The sequence below is a fragment of the Hordeum vulgare genome, chromosome 2H (genome assembly GCF_904849725.1).
Source record: "Hordeum vulgare subsp. vulgare chromosome 2H, MorexV3_pseudomolecules_assembly, whole genome shotgun sequence".
NCBI classification, from domain to species: domain Eukaryota; kingdom Viridiplantae; phylum Streptophyta; class Magnoliopsida; order Poales; family Poaceae; genus Hordeum; species Hordeum vulgare.
Window position 1 is genome coordinate 77,119,112 of NC_058519.1, and position 9,147 is coordinate 77,128,258.

A 9,147-nucleotide genomic window follows, 5' to 3' on the forward strand; every position below is an offset into this window, starting at 1 on the left:
AGCATAACCTGGGTACCTTGTGTTTGTGGTACTTGTGTGCGGCGTGTGTGCGTGCGTTTGTGTTGTGGCTGTTGTTAGACATTGTGCTTCGATGATTTGCTTTATTTAGAAAGCGGGACGAAAGCCTTTTTCGATATACCATGTCTAGTGTGTATGGGTGATTAATGTGTACTCTCCGTACTGGAAAAGAATATGCAGCTATCATGTATATGTATATAGATCAAGCGAATATAATTGAAAACCATGAACCGCCGAAATACTTGATCCGGGAGCAACCCGACCAAGCAGTGGGTAGTATATTATGCTCAAGAACGATTCTTGCATGTGCTGTTTCCCGACATCAATTAGCACAATTTTGATTGTTTGCCTCTCGCTAGCTAGCTCATGTTCTGCTGACGATCGAGCTAATTAATGTGATTACGCCCCACTTATGGAGTGCTAGTTGGGGGTTATCTTGATCAAAACCGGAGCTGGCGCTCCGGATGAGGACATATTGTACGCTAGGTGCCGCAATTATGCATGCATTATTGGGTTTGCATTTTGCAAATGGTGCCTAGGCTAGCGCAGCTTGGTAGCGGCTAATCATGGAGACAGAGTTTAAGTCGACGCGTATGCATGTTTAAATCGGTTCAGGCTTAACCCGTAATATATTTTAGGGGGTCTTAACGCATAATCTGCAAAGTTGGTTTTTGGCTGTAGGATCATATGATGATCGTGGCATAGTAACTTAGTGAAAAATCATGGTTAAATTTTTGAAAATTTGTAAAAAGGACCATGCATGCATGAAAAAGATATGTAGACACATGTGCATGTAAACTGTAGTAAAGCTAGGCAGAAAAATAATAATCCTTCTTTGCATATTAGCTTTATGTCAAGTCAATCTTTGTAAAATTTAACCAAGTTTATGAAATACAATCATTAACAATATCAATCCAATATGTTAGATTCATCAGTGAATATATGTTCACATTAAACCCATTAAGTGTCGTGTGAACTACGGTCAACCAGCTATGCCACGTGACGCAAGTTGTTTAGCCGTGATGAAAAATATTTTAGATTTTTTTAAATCAAGGTGAGGATTATTTTTAAATGTATTTTTTTAAAATGGAGGTGAGGACCTCTGGTATTTTTTAAATGGAGGGTTATGCAAAGTGACGCTTGCTGGTAGGCTGTGATGTTATTATTTTTTTCTTTTTTACTTCTTCTTTTAGATAAAGGTGAGTATTCTTTTCCAAGATGTTTTTTTAGACAGAAATGAGGACTCTATGTATTTTTTTAAATGGACATATGCGTACAACTTCCTCCCAAGCGGCGCCACCGGATGGCGACCCCACCACTAGTCATATATATTTGTTATTGTGACAGTTCATATTGATAAACATGGTTAAAATTTATAAATTTTGATTTAGGTCAAAGCTAATATGCAGTGTAAATAAAAACTAGATGGACTACTAATTAAGTAAATGCATACTGAGCTATAGTAACTTGCAGTAATGTGGTGTAAAAACGGACTATTCTTTAAGTTACTTCAAGTACCCATTGGAAATGATTTTCCCATTTTACCAAAAATTACAAGTATGTGTTCCTGTCCACCCTCTTCATATACTTATTTGTTTTCCAATTTTTTTGCCGTCTTGTCAAATATTTTCTCTTTTCATGTGTTGGCCGAATTTAGTTTTGCAGTATTATGACACGATATTGGGTTTTTATAGTTTTGTGTTTTCAAAGTTTGTACATCATGACTGCACTAAGGGTAACTCTAGCAGGCCCCGTATATAATGGACACGTATCATGCGTTTATGATTCTCGAAAATCATTTTTTATGGGCTGCCGAGGGACGCCGCAGAATAGTAAAACAGTATATTTGTGGGTGATGTTCTGCTGCGGCCCACGCGAGCCCGTAAAAAGCATGGTATTTGCTGAAATTGATTAAAAAACATCAGATCAAATATCCAAATCATAATACAATAATTATTCAAATTACAATAATTATGCAAATCTTCGAAATAAAGTAATAATTCTGAATACAACAATGATGAAAATCACATGGAATCAAATGGAATGAATGAAAAAATGACAGAAATTACTGTCCATGTCTCTGCCAATGGTGCTCAATGAGATTCTCCTAAAGGTGATAGTGGATGTTTGCGTCCTCAATCTGTCATATGTCTGAAGAAATGCTTGTATGCGGTCAGGGTCCCTAGCCGGCTTCACACGGCTACTGACATTGTTGTAAAAGAATTCCAGGTTCATGTCCCTCTCATCTTCGAGTATCATATTGTGAAGAGTCACACAACAATTCATGATGTTCGTGAGGGTTCGTTTGTCCCAAAAACAAGCAGGAACGCAAACAATGAAAAACCTTGATTGCAAAACTCCCAAGGCTCTTTCAATATCTTTTCGGGCAGCCTTTCATACCTTTGCAAATTCAACATGCTTCCTAGTGTTGGGTTGTTGATGCTCTTGTCTAATGTACACCAAGTAGAATAAATACCATCTGCAAGATAGTATCCATTGATGTACTCATGCCCATTGACTATGTAGTTACAAGGAGGAGCGTCACCACTACTAAGTGTAGAAAACAAATAAGACCGTTGTAACACATTTATTTAATTGAGAGTACCCAACATGCCAAAAAGCAATGCCAAATCCATAAATCCTCGGATGCTACGACTTTTAGCACAATTGTTGTATCACGAGACTTGCCAAAATACTGGTCGTGTCATGTCTTCGGATAGTTTTTCCAAGTCCAATTCATGCAATCAACGCTTTCTATCATACCAGGCCAACCTCTCCCCTCACTAGCTGGCATCAACCTTTTTGTGTCTTCCTCGTTAGGTGCACGAAGATAGATAGGGCCAAAGACGTGGACGATCACTTTTGCAAACCTACACACTGATTTAATTGTAGTATCTTCACCAATGCGAACATATTCCTCGGCATAGTTAGCCGAAACGCCATATGCAATCACTTGCATAGCTGCCGAGATTTTTTGATATGTGTTAAAACCCTTCAAGCCGGCGGTGTTTCTCCTTTGAGTAAAAAAAATGAGAATTTGCCTCGCAAGCTTGCACTAATTTTCTGAAGAGGGAACGGCACATTCGATACCTTCGTCGGAAGAGGTGCAACGGATGCGTTGGATTGTCCACGAAGTAGTCTTCCATGAGCATCTCATTCCTAAGTTGGCGGTTGCGGGGGATGCACAAGTGGTTGACAGTAGATCCTCGCCATCTCTTCCGGTTCCTATCCTCACACTCCTTCACGGCGAGCACGACCACCACCATTTGCTGCCGATGTCTCTCGAACAACGACACTATGCCTGAGTCGTTCGATGAGGACGAATCCTTGAGAAAAACTCCTATACAAAAATGGTGCACCCGAGCTCGCATGAAAGGATGTTCTTCGCCAAATCCACCGCTACTTCGAACTAGACAAGGGCTAGAAAGGATTCACCAGCGGCGGGCTAGGAACGGTAGAAAACTTACGAATCGAAGGGGAAGGCGGGCCGGAGCCCGTGGCGGCTCAGTGGGGGTTGATCCGGTCGGGGGGCACCCGGGGGAGGTGCGGCTCGGTGAGTCGGTGGGCCCGAGAGGCGGCATGGTGGAGCGGGCTTAGGAGCGGTGCGACGGCAGGTATAGCCGAAATCGCGGGCAGCGGGCGGGCGGCGGCGCCGCGGGATGGGGAAATGAACAAGCACCAGCCGAAATATCGCTCCCGCCAATCGCTTTCGCGAGATACAGGACACCGACGGGCGGTGGTGAAAACTGTGTATTCGCGAGTGGGTGGGGCACTTTTACCGCACTCCTTAAAATATTTTAAGGGTCTATAGTCTTTACGAGTTTGTTTGGGACACTTTTTTGACGTGGAACCATAAAATGACAATTATTTTGCGGGTTTGCGAGTTATATGGGGTATGTAGTGTTGCTCTAAGAAAATATATCCTCTCAGTGCTAAAAAATGGTCTAGAATAAATAAAACAGTAATACAGCTTCATAAAGCTTAATAAAGGCAACATTACATTTTTCTGGAAACCTATACAGAACTGTCAGTACAAAGTTAACTACGTGAGCATGCACACCAACTGGTATTAATTTGTGAAAGCACTGGTTTTGCTTTGCAAGGACTTCAGTAAGAATGGCTCAAGCCATGCTAATGTAGCATGTACTATATTAGTATATGGCATAGTTATTAGAGAAAGCAACATATCACCAACTATATGGTGGGGTACCTCATTGATCAACGGAATCAATAGACGCAAGGCAGTGTTAATAGGGTTAAAGGGACATGTGAGGGGATATCCGCCACAATCACTGGTTTAGCTATAGCAATCTCGTGACAAATGTGATCAACTTAGGTTGCACTTGCACACAACCAAGTTTTCAATCGAATTGCCATGAGTGTGACTTTGAAGTCATTGACAATTAACTAGGAATAAGGTCTTACCAGCTGCTAGTACTGTTTTATCAGCTTTCCGATTTCTAAAAATAGTACTAAAAGCCTAAGCTTTCCGTCTTTTGTACCCACCTTTGCATATCTAGCCCAGATTTTCCTGCAAACGTCCTTTAAAAGTTAGCCCAGGTTCATATTTAGATATAGTGAAGCATGTCCTTTGTCGCTCAGTCGCATAATTCAACGACCAGTTCTCAATCAAATTGCCTTTGAAAGTAACCTGATGACAATTTCTCTTTATTGGACCACCCCTCTCTGTGTGACATGGAAAAATGTTCTCCCGTCATGTGAACCGCATGGCAGATCGATCACGATCGACCTCGAACATAGCTCCTTCTTGGCCGCTAAATACGCGTCACTTTTGACCGGGAATCCTGATCCACATACGTATTTGGCATTTCAGCCCGCACCGAAGACATCCGTTATACTACCCAAACCCAACACGCCCCAGGTATTGCTTAGACCATCTACAATCGCTCCTTTCATGTTGGTCTCAAACGTTTCGGGCAGCCCGATCACCGTTTGATCAGAAAAAATCGATTCAGACGGACGTATTAAACGGGCTTTAAATGTTTGGGTTGTCGATATTGTGTATATTCAATTCAAATATGAGGCGGATATGAGTCTCCTCGGACGTGTCCGGACATGCCCGTCACGTGAGCCCGGCTCACCATCGACCCCCTAAATATCCTCGTTCGAAAGGGAGAAAGTTCGTTTTAAACCATGAATTGATAGAGGTCCGATGGATTAATCCCAAATCAAAATCCCGATCGATTGTACCCTGAACTATGCAATCTCGGTCTAAATTAAATCCTAGCAAATTTTAGTCGGGATTCATCTGATGGCCGGCTCGCTTTAGTTTTTTCTTTACAAATAAAAATTTCAGAGGACGAAGCATGTGCTATGCTAGCGGGTTCAAGCTCCTGTCTTTGGCCATCACCGTCACAGCTCAGCTCATGCACGTACGCGTGTACCGTCTTTGCTTCTTTTCTCCCAGCATGCAGCATCGATCCGATCCGATCCATCTTGAGCAACACGGCGAGCAGCGTCGTCGACCGACACATACGGGGGCGTTCGCCGACATCTACGTCGGCAGACATAGCCGCCGGAGACGCCATATGCGTAGCACGGGAACGGAAGGTACCAACTCCAGCTGGGACGCCCCAGCCTTGGGCCAGGTCACAGAGCTGCCATGCATGCGTGGACAGCGACGTCGTGCAACTCGCCGCCATCTTGCTCAGCCTCGGGGACGCCGTGATGATGCCCGAGCCGGCCATCGAGCTCGTCTACATTATTTATTGTTGGTTTTTACCAGCGTCGAAGTGGGCGACGTATGCAGTGCCAGAGAGTATGCTCGTCTACATTATTTACTGTTGGTTTGTGTGAAAGCAAGCGTGGGTTTTTGGATTAATTGTCAGCGTCAAAAGTTTAAGAACCAAACCGCTGGGCAGCTCTAAATCATTTTCGGAATTTTGGATGCATTTAAAAGAAACTGAATGTTTTGTGAAACGCGAACACTTTTTAAATTTGAGAAGGGTTTCTAAAAAAATGAAATATTTTAGAAAAGCATGCCATTTTTCAAAATCACGAACAATTTTTCTAAAACGAAACATTTTATGAAATTCCGAAACAAAACTGGGCAAACTTGAATATTTTTAAATTACCTAGTAAAATTTGATAAAATATATTTACAAACCTGGCCGCTCTACTGCAGCGAATATGAATCACTTAATGTAGCGAAGTAGAATAAGTTACTGTAGTGATATTTTTTGTTTGAAAAAGTGTGCTTTTTAAAAGTGTACATGTGTTGAACGATTTTTGAATATGCATTGAACATTTTTTTAAACTACTCGTGATTTTTTCTCACAATTTCATCACGTTTTTTTTCTAAATTCGTTAATTTGTTCAAATGCATTTTTTTGCCAAATTTGTGAACATTTTCTTATTTCGGTGAAATATTTCAAATTTCTAAAAAAACAATCCCGATCATCCTTTGTAATCCCGGTTTGACAAACAGTCACATGGTTCGTTTTAGACCGGGATTGCATAGTTTAGGGTGCAAGCGAGAGGGATTTTGAATTTGAGGTTCATTTCGCCGAACGTCTATGAATTCAGGATTTAAAATCGACTTTTTCCGTTCGAAAAACCCTAAACATGAGTCACTTCACTCAGTCCGTCCAGTCCACTTCAGATCCCACCCCTCCGATCCGATGGCCACCGACAGAAGCAGCTCCGGTGCAGAATCTCACGGATCCAACATCGATGTGGAGGAGGTGGCCCTCCGCATCGACTTGAGGAGGTTGCTGCAGGAGCAACGCGGCCCATGCAGTGGTGAATCTTCTTCCACAGCGCCCGTGGCCCGTCGATGCAATGTCGGCGATGTTGTCGGCCCTTCCAGCCCGGTGCCTAGTGTTGGGGAACGTCGCATGAGAAACAAAAAAATTCTACGCACACGCAATACCTATCCATGGTGATGATCATCTACGAGAGGGGAGAGTGAATCTACATACCCTTGTAGATCTCTAAGCGGAAGCTTATATAACGCGGTTGATGTAGTGGAATATCTTTGCGGTCCAAATCGCAGCCCGTCCCGCAATCTCATCACGATCCGTCCCGCGATCCCATCACGATCCATCCCGATCTAGTGCCAAACGGACGGCACCTCCGCGTTCAGCAAACGTACAACTCGATGACGATCCCCGCCTTCTTGATCCATCAAGAGGGGCAAAGAGGTAGATGAGTTCTCCAACACGGCGACATGGTGGTGGTGGAGCTATTCCAGCAGGGCTTCGCCTAAGCACCGCTGAAACTAGACTAGAGGAGAAACAGATCTAGAGAGAGAGGGCATCACGTGGCTGTTTGTCTGTGTCTTAAAAACCCTCAATACCACTAGTATATATAGGAGAGAGGGAGGGGAGGAGGCAGCCTCAAACCCTAAAGGTTTGGCCGAAATTGGAGGTGGAGGAGTCCTACTCCAATCCTACTAGGAGTAGGATTCCTCCTTTCCACTTGGAAACCCTTTCCACCTTTTCCACCTTTGGGTTTTTTGCCTCTCAAACCGCATGGGCCTTAGTGGGAGCTTATGTCAGCCCATTAGGGGCTGGTTTCTATCCTCCCACAGCCCATAAGGCCTCTCGGGGCGTGACACCCCTCCCGATGGTCCCTTGTACCCTCCCAGCACTCTCGGTACACTACCGATGAGCCCGAAACTTTTCCAGTAACCAAAAAAGGACTTCCTATATATCAATCTTTACCTTCGAACCATTCCGGAGCTCCTCGTGACCTCCGGGATCTCATCCGGGACTCCAAACAACTTTCGGTTACCAACACCTATAACTCAGCTATACCGAAACGTCATCGAACCTTAAGTGTGCAGACCCTGCGGGTTCGAGAACTATGCAGACATGACCGAGACACCTCTACGTTCAATAACCAATAGCGGGACCTGTATGCCCATATTGGCTCCTACATATTCTACGAAGATCTTTATCGGTTGAACCTCTATGCCAAGGATTCAGTTAATCCCGTATGTTGTTCCCTTTGTCCTTCAGTATGTTACTTGCCCGAGATTCGATCGTCGGTATCTCTATACCTAGTTCAATATCGTTATGGATAAGTCTCATTACTCGTTCCGTAATACAAGTTATCGTGGCTAACTCCTTAGTCACACTACTTGCAAGGCTTATTGTGATGTTGTATTACCGAGTGGGCCTCGAGATACCTCTCCGTCATACGGAGTGACAAATCCCAGTCTTGATTCATGCCAACCCAACAGACACCTTCGGAGATACCTGTAGAGCACCTTTATAGTCACCCAGTTACGTTGCGATGTTTGATACACATAAGGTATTCCTCCGGTGTCCGGGAGTTGCATGATCTCATGGTCATAGGAACAGATACATTGACATGAAGAAAACAGTAGCAATAAACTAACATGATCTATGCTACGTTTATAGTTTGCGTCTTGTCCATCACATCATTCTCCTAATGATGTGATCCCGTTATCAAGTGACAACACTTGTCTATGGCTAGGAAACCTTAACCATCTTTGATAAACGAGCTAGTCAACTAGAGGCTTACTAGGGACACTGTTTTGTCTATGTATCCACACATGTATTTGAGTTTTCAATCAATAAAATTATAGCATGGATAATAAACAATTATCATGAACAAGGGAATATAATAATAACCAATTTATTATTGCCTCTAGGGCATATTTCCAACAATCTCCCACTCCCACTTGCACTAGAGTCAATAATCTAGTTCACATCACTATGTGATTTTGATGAATCTAACACCCATACAGTTATGGGGTTTGATCATGTCTTGCTTGTGAGAGAGGTTTTAGTCAACGGGTCTGAACCTTTCATATCTGAGTGTGCTTTAGAAATCTCTATGTCATCCTGTAGGTGCTTCTACCAACGTGCCATTTTGGAACAATTCCAAATGACTGCTCCGCTATACGAATTCGGTTTACTACTCAGAGTTTTCCGGATTAGTGTCGAAGCTTGCATCGGCGTAACCCTTTACAACGAACTCTTTTAGCACCTCCATAATCGAGAAAAATTCCTTAGTCCACTAGTTACTAAGGATAATTTTGACCGATGTCCGGTAATCCATTTGTGGATCACTTTCGTACCCCTTGACAAATTCATGGCAGGACACCCATCAGTTGCGGTACACAACATAGCATACTAT